Raw genomic sequence first — 14,676 nt, 5'->3', positions numbered from 1 at the left:
ACAGGGGTATTAATCCGAATGCTGCTCTTCAAATTTGGGACAGGGATGTTAAGGCGGTGCTGTAAATACGGGTACGGCTTTCGCTACTTTCCGAAATACAAACTTCCGACAGTTTTGTCGCAACAAAAAATCTATCAGTTTTACCTTATCGCCCTGTTAGTTACGCATGCATACACACACTTCCGAATTTATGTGTATTGATCAGAACTGCTTGAACACTTGTGGTTTTCTGTTTCCTATTGGATCTCTAATTCAAATTCTGGGTTCTCCCTGAGTGGTTTTCCACTTCTAGATCGGTCCCGTCAGGATGTCGCCAAATAATGTTGCTAATTTTCTCCTTGGTTTAATTGCTCTGTTTTATTACTTTTGCTCTCGAGTCGCCAGGTATCTTTATGATACCGCCACGAGGTTCAAGTTCGAGTAATGATCAATAATCCAATACACCGATTAGTAAGATTTAAATCAAAGCACATTTATTATACACAGTAATCGCTACTCATGCACAAATTCTACGTCTAAGCTACTTCTACAACTAACAGGCCTATACTTAACTTGGAACTGGCCCACCAGGCCAGGGAAACAAATGGCCTTTCGTTCGGGTTCTGAGCCTGCGGGATTCAAAGTTGGCACAGATTGGTAGCTAGGAGCGCCTATCTCGTAGCGAACGTTGAATTAAGACTTACGAGTTCGATCTTCACTGCTCCGATCACGGTCAATGTTGGTTCGTTGTTGCTGGGTGACCCGGGCAGGAAAAAGAGCGTGAAGAGATCGACGAGGTGGAGAGGAAGAGAAGAGAGCGATTTGAACTTGGGGCTCAATTCTTATAGTCCCCAGGGGCTTCCCGCCTTTCGGGGTGGACCCTGTACCTGGTCCCAAGTGATTGGCCTGTGTCCCAATCGCTTGGTTCGATTTTCTCCAATGCTGGAGCGGTTCCCTGATCGATGGGCGGTCTTGAGGTGCTCGTTCACCTCCCTTTGTGTAGGCTCCTGCTGGCGCCGAAGAGTCTGGTTTTGCTTTGTGTGTCTAAATGTTGCTTATCGTTCCCGGGGATTGCTCATTAGTATGCAGATGGCTGTTTTGTTATGCTGATGGTTGCTGGTATCGATATTGTCTGGCCTTTCCAGAGGTAAATACACAGCCAACCTGCAGCTGCTGGTTTTTGTCTTATTGGCTGACTTTCCCATCAGCCTTTGCCGTTTGCCATTTTGAATCAGGAGTTGGCCATTTTAAGTGGCTACACTCCCTCCTTGTGATCCTAACGCGAAGCGTGAAGGATCACATAACTATGTTGCTTTCCAATCCCTGACCTGGGGGAGGCACTTCCTTCATGGCCTCTGCACTGACCATAACTATGCAAAAAAATTTTAATTGACAATTTTAAGGACGCTATGTCAAAGAGGGACACGCATTACAAAACAATAAACTAAGAACCTCTAACTATTCTTAATACACTACACTCACTTAAACATTTCATCATTCTACCTTCCTCAACCATACTACAAAATCATAGCAGTTTATACACAGTCTTCCTGGCTTGGCAGTCAAGCTCAGGATCGTACAATTTGCTCATGAACAGTTCTTTACATTTCTTTATTTACAATAAAAACGCAAATGAATGCTCTTTATTATAGATCACGGGGTTCGAGGGTCTGGTCGTATCCGAAAATAGGGGATCTGATCCTATATACTGGGGTTTGAGCGCGGTAGGCTCTCCTTCTCCATTTTCTTAGATGCATAGTCTGCACGATGCAGCAGAGTATCGCTAATACCAATAAGGTTTCTATTACATAGGACAGGGAGTACCAGGTTATAAACCTGTCACACCAAGATGGTGTGGTGTCGCTGGTGACTGGGCTCTGGGTACTGCGGGGAAGTGAAACATTAACGGCTGGGGAGCGTGAAGTCATGGGGTTCGCGTTCACGCGCAACCAAATGTCCATTATCATGAGGGTGATCCATGTTGAGGCAGTGGAAACAAGCATAGTGTCTGTAACTATCTTGGTTTAACATCTCGTACGATAGCCTGTCTGTCCTTTAGTGCCAATTACTCCCTTTATAATTGGTCACTATGCGTGACTTTCTCATTTTTTTTTTCAAAAACCAAATTTTAGGACAAGACACACTTTCCAAATAATGAACCAGTGCTGATTTACCATCCAAATGTTCCAGGATGTAAATAGCATATGGTCGACAACCTAAGGGTTACCGGAACCGAAACAAAACTTTTTGAACTTAAATTTCCAAAATGAGGTGCGTATGGGCCGCGACGGGTAAGAGTTGGATGGAGTCCCCGGGTAGGACGGCTACCAATGCCATGTCTCCCCTACCCGAGCGTAGTTGACCATAGGGGGGTTTCCCAGGCAGGGCGGGTCCCAAGCCGTTTCTCCACTGCCTGAGCAACCGACAAGAACGGGCAAGAAATGTAGTCATCGTGGTGGGGCTGCCGTAGTGGTTCTTTCCTTTGAACCAGAAGGGCAGTTATGAACGGGTGTCTGGTACTTAGACAAGTCTCTGCGGACAAGCTAGTTCCGCTGAATTAGTTTCTGGCAATAATGAGTCACTGTGGGCAAGACCTCAGAGGTTTCGGCCGAAAAGGCGTGGGGGCGTGAAATTTTTTTTTCGGTCTGACAAACAACATTTCACAAACTTACAAACAACATAAAACATGCTGCAGGTTCCATCAGAAAGGACACCACTTCTCCCAAGCGGTTCGTTTTAAAACTTCATCTGGACACCTCAGTTCTCGGTTGCGAACAGGGTCGCAAAGGGGTTCTCGGTATGGGAGTCAGACCCAAGGTCGTCATCTTCTCCCAGGTGCCAAACTCTTGAGTGTATCAGGGCTGAAAGGGCTGCATGGTGTGAGGTGGGGTCGCTCTCGTCGTTGCGGACGAGTCGGAACGAGTTACCTCGGTACCAATAGTTGGTGTCGAGTTGTGTGGGGACAGAATCGGGGTCGCCATGGTAGTTCGGTGCTTGATGGTGGGGTTTATTTAGGAAAGTGATCATGAAGGGCTCACTCGGATCGTAGTCGGAATCGCTGGGTGTGGGTCCTGTTGCATGGGGATAGAAGGGAGGCGTGCTGTGGCTATCGTCCGAGTCACAGTCGCTGTCTCTGCTGCTGCAGTCTGTGGGCGTTCCGGGGCGGAGTGTATATTTCGGGGGTGGAGTTGAGGTCGGGTCCGTGGCTGGGCTGGACGTGTTGTGGGTTGGTAGGGTTACGTTGGCTATGGGCAGGGTGTGGTGTGCTGCGTCGAGCATGACGTGGTGTGCGTGGTTAGACTGTGTTCCATATGCCTTCAGCTGGTTTATACGCAGTCTTGCCGTTGGGGTACTTTATTTTATATACGGAAGGGCTTACTTTGTCCGCAATGGAGTACGGACCCGAGTATTTTGGTGACAGGAATGTGCTGGGGTTATATACAGAGAGCATAACTTGCTGTCCTATACTGTACTCAGTCGCATGCACTGTCTTGTCGAAACAGGCCTTGCTCTGTTTCTTCCTTGTGCCCAATTTTACTGCGGCTGCTAGCTGAGCCGTTTTAACATTTTCAACTAATTGCTGTACTGCTTTCTCGTGTGTGAGGGCCGTCACCTCGGGGCTGGTCAAGTCTCAACCGAACAACCATTCTGTGCCTTTCATGGGGCGTCCGGTCAGGAGGGTGTGTGGGGTGTAACCTGTGGAATTAGAAATTGTATTACGCAAAAACATCAGTGCAAAAGGGAGGTCTGAGTCCCAAGTGGTGTTGTTTTGCTGGACCATTTTTCTGAGGGTGAATTTTAGGGTCTGATTCATGCGCTCCACGATACCACTCGACTGTGGGTGGTATGCTATGTGGAATTTTTGGGTGATGCCAAATATCATGAGGACGTTCTGCATGACACGTCCCGTAAAATGGGAGCCTTGGTCGGATTCAATGCTGCGGGGGAGTCCCCATCTTGTAAAGATGTGGTGGGTCAAAATCTTGGCTGTGGTTTTTGCAGTGTTTGTGCGGGCTGAGAATGCTTCCACCCATTTCGTAAATGTGTCAATTACCACAAGTACATATTTATAGCCACTCCTGCAAGGGGTCAATGGTCCTATGAAATCAATCTGGAGGTTGGTCCAGGGGCCATTAACGGGTCGGGTGTGGCTGAGTTGAGCCTTTTTGGCATATCTGTCCGGATTATTCTGGGCACAATTCTCGATGAAATGGTTTACATCTTCCTTTAAATTCGGCAACCAACAAAGCTGCTTGAGGTGGGCTGTAGTGGGATCGATTCCCTGATGTCCATGACCATCATGGAACAAACAAATCAGTTGATTCCTGTCCTGTTGAGGAACCACATAAAGGGTGTCTTTTAACACCACACCGTCATGTGTGGTCAGGGCATTTTAAAATCTCTCATAGGGAATTGGATATTTTCCTTTTACAATCTCCCTGAGATTACTGTCCTGTTTCTGGGCCTCCACTAGATCCTCGATCTTTGTCTGTGAGACCTGAACTGCACTCACTGGTGCGCTTTCGGGGGGGTCCAAAAATGTCCATGCCTGGAACGTGCCTTAGCCAGTGCGTCGGCTTTCACATTTCCAGGGGGAGAGGAACGATGGTGGCTGCGAACTTTGATTATCCCAAAAGTCCTGTTCTGGGCTCTCTCTAAAATATGACGGAGCAATGGGGCTGAGGGGAGGGGTTTTCCGTCTGCGGAAACAAATCCTCTTGCTTTCCACAGGGGCAGGAATTCTGTGAGGCTGTTGCAGACATAGAGGCTGTCCGGGTATATGTCTGCTGGGCTGGGGAAGGAATCTGGATGTTCCACTATATACGCGATGGCCGCGAGCTCTGCTGCCTGCGCGCCTAAGTGGCCTGGAAGTTTTAACGATATTTCCTCAAGGGCGCATCCCTGCGCGTCCTCGACATAGATACCGCAACCTGTTATGCGCTTCCCATCCAAGACTGTGGAAGATCCATCCACATAGATTTTTATGGGCTCACACGTGTCTGTGTGCTGGGGGCTCTGGGTTGAACTACCTATCTTTCTGGGGGATGTTTTAGCGATAATGGGGCCTGTGTTGTTCTGTGGAGAGACAATTTCGCATTCATGGGGGGTTCCGGGGTACTGTAAGTTGTCGGCTAAAAAGGTGTGCATCTTTGTCCTTTTAACAGTGATGTCCCGTCCCTGCAAGAGAAGGGTCCATCTAGCTGCTCTAATCTGGCTTACTGTACCGTCCTTGAGTCGTCCATCCAATAAAAATTGGGTGGGGGTGTGTTCGGTGAGAATTGTGATGGGGTGCAGTCCGGTAATATATGAAAAATACTGGACTGTCCAAAATACTGCGAGCAGGTGCCTCTCACAGGCTGAAAATCCCTGCTCCACAGCATCTAAAATTCTGGAGGCGTAAGCTACGGGCCTTAACTGGTCGTTGTGGTAGTATGTATTAGGGGTCATGTGGGACTGGAAGCCCTAATGTCATTGGCTGACAGATCACGGGTCCTGGTTGGCCGTTGACCTCTAGCTCCGCCCTGAAGGCGGAGTATAAGAAGCCGGAGTCCTCCCCGCAGGCCATTCTACTATCGAGCTGCGGGGGAACAGACACGCTTAATAAAGCCTCATCGACTTCACTCTATTCGTCTCACGGAGTCTTTGTGCGCTACAATTTATTAAGCGTGCCTAAAAAGGACTATGGAGCTCAGGATCATTCCGGAATGCCTGAGGATCAGCCCCCACGCAGTGAACGCGGCAGCAGCCTTCAAGCACTGGCAGACTTGTTTCGAGGCCTACCTCAGAACGGCCACCGGCCGGGTCACAAAAGACCAAAAACTACAGGTCCTGCACTCGAGGGTGAGCACGGAGATTTTCTCCCTCATCGAAGACGCGGAGGATTTCCAGACGGCGTTCGCAGCACTGAAAAGTCTCTATGTCCGCCCAGTTAACCAAATCTACGCTCGCGACCAGCTCGCGACGAGACGGCAAGGTCCCGGAGAATCGATGGACGAATTCTACGCCGCGCTGCTGATTTTGGGACGAGCCTGCAGCTGCCCTTCGGTGAACGCAAATGACCACACGGACATGTTAATGCGCGATGCTTTTGTGGCAGGTATGAATTCCTCCCAAATCCGCCAAAGACTTCTAGAAAGAGAGTCGCTAGGACTCTCAGAGGCCCGGGCCCTAGCAGCCTCCCTAGACGTGGCCGCGCGTAATACTCGCGCCTACGGCCCCGACCGCGCGGCAGCCCATTGGGCTCCGTACGTACCCGTCGCGACAAACCCACCCCCCCCCCCCCCCGGACACCCCACAGGCTTGCGCGGTCCAAACGCCAAGTCGCACCGGGGGCGCCCGCTGCTATTTCTGCGGCCAGGCGAAACACCCCCGGCAGCGCTGCCCGGCCCGCACAGCAATCTGCAAAGAGCTGCGGGAAAAAGGGCCATTTCGCGGTTGTGTGCCGGTCCCGCGAGGTCGCCGCAGTCCCGGGAGAACAGGGAGCCCTGCAAGCCGTTTACATTCCCCAACCCCCCCAGCGCCCCATGTACGACCCGCAGGCGCAGCCGCTCTGGGTCCCGACCACCGCGGTCCCGGGAGAACAGGGAGCCCTGCACGCCGCTTACGCTCCCCAACCACCACCCCCCCCCCCCCCCCGTCCCCACGTATGACCCGCCGGCGCTTCCACTTTGGGTCCCGACCACCTCTCTCCCCGGAGAAGAGGGAGTTCTGCGCGTCCCTAACGCCCCCCAAACCCCCCCCACGCCCCACGTCTGACCCGCCGGCGCTACCAACTTGGGTCCCGACCACCGCTGTCCCCAGAGATGAGGGAGCCCCGCACGGTCCTAACACTCCCCAACCCCCCCAGCGCCCCATGTGCGACCCACAGACGCCGCCATTTTGGGTCCCGGCCACCACGAGGGGAGGAAGGGCGCCGCCATCTTGGACCACCCCAGACCTGTACGACGCGTGGGGGCGGCCATTTTGTCCACCCCCGCCGCCATCTTGTGACCCCCCAGCCATGTGCGATGTATGGGGGCAGCCATTTTGTTCATCCCGCCGCCATCTTGGACGACAACAACGGACCCCACTCTGCTACTACAACCACGTCTCGCTTCAATTACGCTCGATCAAGCTCGGCCCCGGACACTCCAGACGACGACGACAACGGTGCTAATAAACGGCCACGAGACACCATGCCTAGTCGACTCCGGGAGCACGGAGAGCTTTATCCACCCCGACACGGTAAGACGCTGTTCCTTGACCACCTATCCCAGCGCACAAAAGATTTCCCTAGCTGCACGATCCCACTCCGTACAGATCCAAGGATTCTGCATAGTTACCCTAACGGTGCAGGGGAGGGAGTTCAAAAACTACAAACTAAACGCCCTTCCCCAACTCTGCGCCCCCACCTTACTGGTATTAGATTTCCAATGCAATCTACAGAGCCTTACGTTCAAATTCGGCGGCCCAATACCCCCACTCACTATCTGCGGCCTCGCAACCCTCAAGGTGCAACCCCCGTCCTTGTTTGCGAACCTCACCCCGGATTGCAAACCCGTCGCCACTAGGAGCAGACGGTACAGCGCCCAGGACCGGACCTTCATTCGGTCCGAAGTCTAGCGGCTACTAAAGGAAGGCATAATCCAGGCCAGCAATAGTCCCTGGAGAGCACAGGTGGTAGTAGTGAAGACAGGGGAGAAACAAAGGATGGTCATAGACTATAGCCAGACCATCAACAGGTACACACAACTAGACGCGTACCCTCTCCCCCGCATATCCGACATGGTCAATCGGATTGCCCAATATAAAGTCTTCTCCACCGTGGACCTCAAGTCCGCCTACCATCAGCTCCCCATCCGCCCAAGTGATCGCAAGTACACAGCCTTCGAGGCAGACGGGCGATTATACCATTTCCTAAGGGTCCCATTTGGCGTCACAAACGGGGTCTCGGTCTTCCAACGGGAGATGGACCGAATGGTTGATCAACATGGGTTGCGGGCCACGTTCCCGTATCTCGACAATGTAACCATCTGCGGCCACGACCAGCAGGACCACGACGCCAACCTCCAAAAATTCCTCCAGACCACCAAAGCCTTGAACCTCACGTACAACGAGGACAAGTGCGTTTTTAGCACCAATCGGCTCGCCATTCTGGGCTACGTAGTGCGCAATGGGATAATAGGCCCCGACCCCGAACGTATGCGCGCCCTCATGGAATTTCCCCTCCCGCACTGCCCAAAAGCCCTGAAACGCTGCCTGGGGTTTTTTTCATACTACGCCCAGTGGGTCCCCCAGTACGCAGACAAGGCCCGCCCCCTAATACAGACCACGACCTTCCCTCTGTCGACAGAGGCTTGCCAGGCCTTCAGCCGCATCAAAGCGGATATCGCAAAGGCCACGATGCGCGCCATCGACGAGTCCCTCCCCTTCCACACAATACTCCTCCGACGTAGCTCTAGCGGCCACCCTTAACCAAGCGGGCAGACCCGTGGCCTTTTTCTCTCGAACCCTCCACGCTTCAGAAATCCGCCACTCCTCAGTGGAAAAGGAAGCCCAAGCCATAGTGGAAGCTGTGCGACATTGGAGGCATTACCTGACCGGCAGGAGATTCACTCTCCTCACGGACCAACGGTCGGTAGCCTTCATGTTCGATAATGCACTGCGGGGCAAAATCAAAAACGACAAGATCTTAAGGCGGAGGATCGAGCTCTCCACCTTCAACTACGAGATTTTGTATCGTCCCGGAAAGCTGAACGAGCCGTCCGATGCCCTATCCCGCGGCACATGTGCCAACGCACAAATTAACCGCCTCCAAACCCTCCACGAGGACCTCTGCCACCCGGGGGTCACTCGGTTTTTCCACTTTATCAAGTCCCGCAATCTCCCATACTCTTTAGAGGAGGTCCGTACAGTCACAAGGGACTGCCACATCTGCGCAGAGTGCAAACCGCATTTTTTCAGGCCGGATGGTGCGCACCTGATTAAGGCTTCCCACCCTTTTGAACACCTTAGTCTCGATTTCAAAGGGCCCCTCCCCTCCACCGACCGCAACACATACTTTCTTAATGTGGTGGACGAATACTCCCGCTTCCCATTCGCCATTCCCTGCTCTGACATGACCGCGGCCACAGTCATTAAAGCCCTGAACACCATCTCCACACTGTTCGGTTGCCCCGCATACGTCCACAGCGACAGGGGGTCCTCTTTCATGAGTGACGAGCTGCGCCAGTTCCTGCTCAGCAAGGGCATAGCCTCAAGCAGGACGACCAGCTACAACCCCCGGGGGAACAGGCAAGTAGAGAGGGAGAACGGCACGGTCTGGAAGACCGTCCTACTGGCCCTACGGTCCAGGGACCTCCCAGTTTCACGGTGGCAGGAGGTCCTCCCGGACGCTCTCCACTCCATCCGGTCGTTATTATGTACGAGCACTAATCAAACGCCTCATGAGCGTCTCCTTGTTTTCCCTAGGAGGTCCTCCTCTGGAACGTCGCTGCCGACCTGGCTGGCGGCCCCAGGACCCATCTTGCTCCGAAAGCATGTGCGGGCACATAAGGCGGACCCGTTGGTCGAAAGGGTTCACCTCCTCCACGCGAACCTGCAGTACGCTTACGTGGAGTACCCCGACAGCCGACAGGACACGGTCTCCCTGCGGGATCTGGCGCCCGCCGGCAACACACCCCCCCCCGACACCATTCACCCAACCCCCCCCCTTCCTGCCACCGCCGCACCCCGCGACCGCCCCCTTCCCTGGAGGATCGGTTCCCCTCCCCTCAGGCCCGACCAAGAATAAAGCCCAAGCTGAAACCGTAAGGCTCCCGGAGACGACAACACCGGTACAAGCACCACCACCACCACCACCGGGGCCGTGGCGATCGACACGGATGACCAGACCGCCCGAATGACTCGTGGCGTTGATCTAAATCAATATATGGACTTTTCACAAGAACATTTTGCTTTTCTCCCGATACCTTCTGTAAATAGTTGAAACAGGACAAAATTGTACAATACTGTATTGCCTTGTGAATGTTTTCCTCCCAGGACCAGCCCTGTAAACCCTTACCACCATACGAAGCATCACCCCGCCGGGTTCATTTTTGACAAGGGGTGAATGTGGTAGTATGTATTAGGGGTCATGTGGGACTGGAAGCCCTAATGTCATTGGCTGACAGATCCCGGGTCCTGGTTGGCCGTTGACCTCTAGCTCCGCCCTGAAGGCAGAGTATAAGAAGCCGGAGTCCTCCCCCGCAGGCCATTCTACTATCGAGCTGCGGGGGAACAGACACGCTTAATAAAGCCTCATCGACTTCACTCTATTCGTCTCACGGAGTCTTTGTGCGCTACAGTCGTGCCGTTCCTGGAAGAGCACGGCCGAAAGGGTGCGGTCTGTGGTCGCTACCTCTATGGCGTAAGGGAAAAGCGGGTCTGGAACTTGCAGTGCGGGTGCTGCTATGAGTGCCTGTTTTAAAGAGTCCACAGCATCCGTATGCTGCGAAAGCCATCCGCAGGTGGCTCCTTTCTTTAGGAGGTCTGAGAGGGGTGCTGCCTTGCTGGCGAAACCGTCAATATGGTTTCGGCAGTAGCCAACCAGTCCTAAAAACGACCGGAGGGCTGAAACGTTCTGGGGAAGGGGCAATTTGGCAATCGAGTCAATCCTTTTATGCTCGATCTCGCGTTTACCATGTGTGATAATTGTTCCCAAATATATCACTTTATCTTCCAAAATCTGGGCCTTTTTGGGGTTGACTTTACAACCGATTGAGTGTAAGAGTTCCAGGAGTTCGGACAGAAGTTCAATGTGCTCTTCCTTGGTGTCTGTCTGCAGTAGTAGGTCGTCTACATACTGAACCAGACATTCGGGGCGAGAGAATTTGGCTAAACCATTTGCCAGCTGTCGGTGGAAAATGGAGGGGGAGTTGTAGAATCCTTGTGGCAGGCATGTCCACGTGTACTGCTGTGCGTTAAAGGTGAAGGCAAATTTGTACTGGCACGCCTTTGCCAATGGAATGGACCAGAATCCATTACTGACATCCAAAACCGTAAAGAATCGGGAATTGAGTCCCTGCTTGAGCATGGTCTCGGGACTTGTTGCTACTGTGGGGGCTGCTGCGGGGGTGATTTTGTTGAGTTCCCGGTAATCGATGGTCAGTCGCCATGATCCATCGGGCTTCCTCACTGGCCAAATTGAGGCATTATTAGTGGAGGCTACTGATCTAAGTACACCCTGCTCTAATAAGCTTTCTATTACCTTGGAGATTTCTCCCTCTGCCTCTTGGGGAAATCCATACAGTTTTTGGGGTCTAGGTCAGGTCCTGTTACTTGTACGGAGCCAGTCATCCGTCCACAGTCGTGCTTGTGGGTTGCGAATGCTGCCCTGTTCTTTTGCAGAACTGCCCTAACCTGCTTGTCCGTACTAAGCGTGGTCGGGTAGAACCAAAATTCGCCTACTGCGCTAATTTTGTTCGCGTACTCCCCTATGTTGAGCGTTGCGGGGGCTCTTGCGGATTTTGCCATCTTCCAGACACACTGGTTGACTGGATCAAATTAAAGATTATGGGAATTCATGAAATCGATTCCCAGAATGTGTTCTGCTGTGTGGGACAGGTCAACTAAAACTACGGGGTGCTTGGTGGTGATGTTGCCGATTTGAATTGGTACAGGGGCTGTGATGTGTCCCTGCTGTGAGCGGCCTGTAAAGCCGCTGAGGGTGATAGTGACTGCAGTGGGCCACGTGTCCTTTTGGAACATGGTGGAGGAATTTATTGTGGTGCGGGACCCTCCTGTGTCCCAGAGAAATTCAATGGGCTGTCCCCGAATTTTCGCTGCCACTACCGGTCGTCCGGACCTATCCCAAAGGGTGTCGCAGACTCAACTGGCGGAGCCCGTACACCGTCAGTCCGTTCCGGTCAATTCCGTCTGATCTGAACGGGTGCTAACGCTATGAATGGGCTCTGTCTTTTTCTTACTCAGCATGCCCGTCTGCTGGGCTCTCTGTGGCTTTTTAGGGGCATTGCACTCTCTTGCGAAGTCTCCCAACTGTCCCCAGTTGTAGCACTCCTGTGACTTGGGTGGGGGGCTGTTCTTTCCCTCATTCACCCATGCGGGGTTGTGGTGTGTTGTTTTTACTGCCTGCATATCTGCGCCGGCCTGCTTTTCCTTGGTATTCTTAGCAGCGGGTTTGCTCTGTATAGATTGCTCCCAAGCGCGGGACAATCTTTTCACTACCCACTTCTTGATATGGGCCTCCTCTGAGGGATCATAACTCGTGCAAGCTTTCTGTCCTGTTTCTGTCCATTTGGCCATGTTGTCTGGGGCCAAATGGGCACGGTCTAAGTCTCCAAAGACTGCTGCAAAGTGGATCCACAGGCGTCCAGCAAACGCTGTGGGGTGCTCGGATTTCTTTTGCCTACATTTGTTGAGGCCATCTACGGGGGTCACCCCGGTTATACCCGATCGCATCCAGGATCGCGGTATGCATTTCTGCAAGGGTGCCTCCTCCTACATTCTGTGGGTCGGGAAGGGCTGCTGCTACTGAAGGATCTAAACTTAAAACGGTGAGCTTTACATGTTCTCATACATCCAGGCCGTACATGGTCGCCTGATGCTTGACTGTGGCAAAGAAATGGTGGGGGTCTGAGGTAGGGAGGAACAGTGTGATCTTATCGCACGCGTCCCGTAATTGGGTCACTGTTAAGGGGGTGGAGTATAGAAATTCCGCATTGTCCGATGTGGCTGTGCGGTGGGTGGTTACTGGGTTCATTGGAGCGTGAACTATCTGCTGTGTGGGGGGTTGGGGCGCTTTTCTCTTTTGTGGCTTTCCCTGCGCACATGTTCCCTAAACATATCTCTGCACTGTTTCGTTCAATTCTTCCCAATCAGGGCCGTCATCCTGATCTAATTTTTCTCCAAAGGTTTCCTGGAAACCTTTCTGAACTGAAAGCAGCGATTGCAGCTCTGCAATCTGCTTCCGGCACTTTGCGTGATCTAGCGTGCTTTGTCTTTGTTCTGTGGTGGCAGCATGGAGTGCCCTTAATGCTGCCTTGAGGTCACTACACTGTCTCTGTAACGCTTCTACCTGTTTTTCTGTTTCTTCTCGTACCAGGACTGCATGTTGCGTGTCCTGATAGGCCTTTTCGTATTGAGACTTGCTGCTTAAATGCGCCAGACAAGACTGGTGTGCCCTTTTGGTATCCTCCACCTCTACATCTTTTGCTGCCAACTTCCTTCTCAATTCCAAATTCTCCTTTTCTACCTCGCTTACATCGACGTTACTCATTCGATGTATGCCCTCAACTTCTTTCCGGAGCGTCCTAACGACCTCCTCTGTGCCTCGCAATTGTGCCAAGCAGGACACGATTGCCATCGGCTTGCGAGCTTTCCCCAAGCTCTTTTTGTGGATCTCGCTCAGGTTCTCCCACCAAGTATGTCCTATGCTCCCGGGGCTCGATTACTCGTTGTCACAGAATTCATTCCAAAGGGGCCATCCTTTCCCTTTGAGATATTTCCTGATCTCTTCCTCCCAAATGAGACATTGTCCCACTCTACTGCTGCTGGTTGCTGCGACCGCAAATTCCTCTGGGTTCATTAGGTGCTGCATTGCCTGCATTGCCATTTTTCCTATCCGAATGCTTCTCTTCAAATTTGGGACAGGGGTATTAATCCGAATGCTGCTCTTCAAATTTGGGACAGGGATGTTAAGGCGGTGCTGTAAATACGGGTACGGCTTTCGCTACTTTCCGAAATACAAACTTCCGACAGTTTTGTCGCAACAAAAAATCTATCAGTTTTACCTTATCGCCCTGTTAGTTACGCATGCGTACACACACTTCCGAATTTATGAGTATTGATCAGAACTGCTTGAACACTTGTGGTTTTCTGTTTCCTATTGGATCTCTAATTCAAATTCTGGGTTCTCCCTGAGTGGTTTTCCACTTCTAGATCGGGTCCCATCAGGATGTCGCCAAATAATGTTGCTAATTTTCTCCTTGGTTTAATTGCTCTGTTTTATTACTTTTGCTCTCGAGTCGCCAGGTATCTTTATGATACCGCCACGAGGTTCAAGTCCGAGTAATGATCAATAATCCAATACACCGATTAGTAAGATTCAAATCAAAGCACATTTATTATCCACAGTAATCGCTACTCATGCACAAATTCTACGTCTAAGCTAAGCAACTAACAGGTCTATACTTAACTTGGAACTGGCCCACCAGGTCAGGGAAACAAATGGCCTTTCGTTCGGGTTCTGAGCCTGCGGGATTCGAAGTTGGTACAGATTGGTAGCTAGGAGCGCCTATCTCGTAGCGAGCGTTGAATTAAGACTTACGAGTTCGATCTTCACTGCTCCTGTCACGATCAACGTTGGTTTGTTGTTGCTGGGTGACCTGGGCAGGAAAAAGAGCGTGAAGAGATCGACGAGGTGGAGCGATTTGAACTTGGGGCTGAATTCTTATAGTCCCCAGGGGCTTCCCGCCTTTCGGGGCGGACCCTGTACCTGGTCCCAAGTGATTGGACTTTGTCCCAATCGCTTGGTTTATTTTTCTCCAATGCTGGAGCGGTTCCCTGATCGATGGGCGGTCTTGAGGTGCGCGTTCACCTCCCTTTGTGTAGGCTCCTGCTGGCGCCGAAGAGTCTGGTTTTTCTTTGTGTGTCTAAATGTTGCTTATCGTTCCTGGGGATTGCTCATTAGTATGCAGATGGCTATTATTTTGTTATGCT

Source organism: Scyliorhinus torazame, chromosome 3, assembly GCF_047496885.1.
Source record: "Scyliorhinus torazame isolate Kashiwa2021f chromosome 3, sScyTor2.1, whole genome shotgun sequence".
NCBI lineage: Eukaryota > Metazoa > Chordata > Chondrichthyes > Carcharhiniformes > Scyliorhinidae > Scyliorhinus > Scyliorhinus torazame.
The sequence above is the reverse complement of the archived record's forward strand: the minus strand, read 5'-3'. Positions refer to the sequence as shown.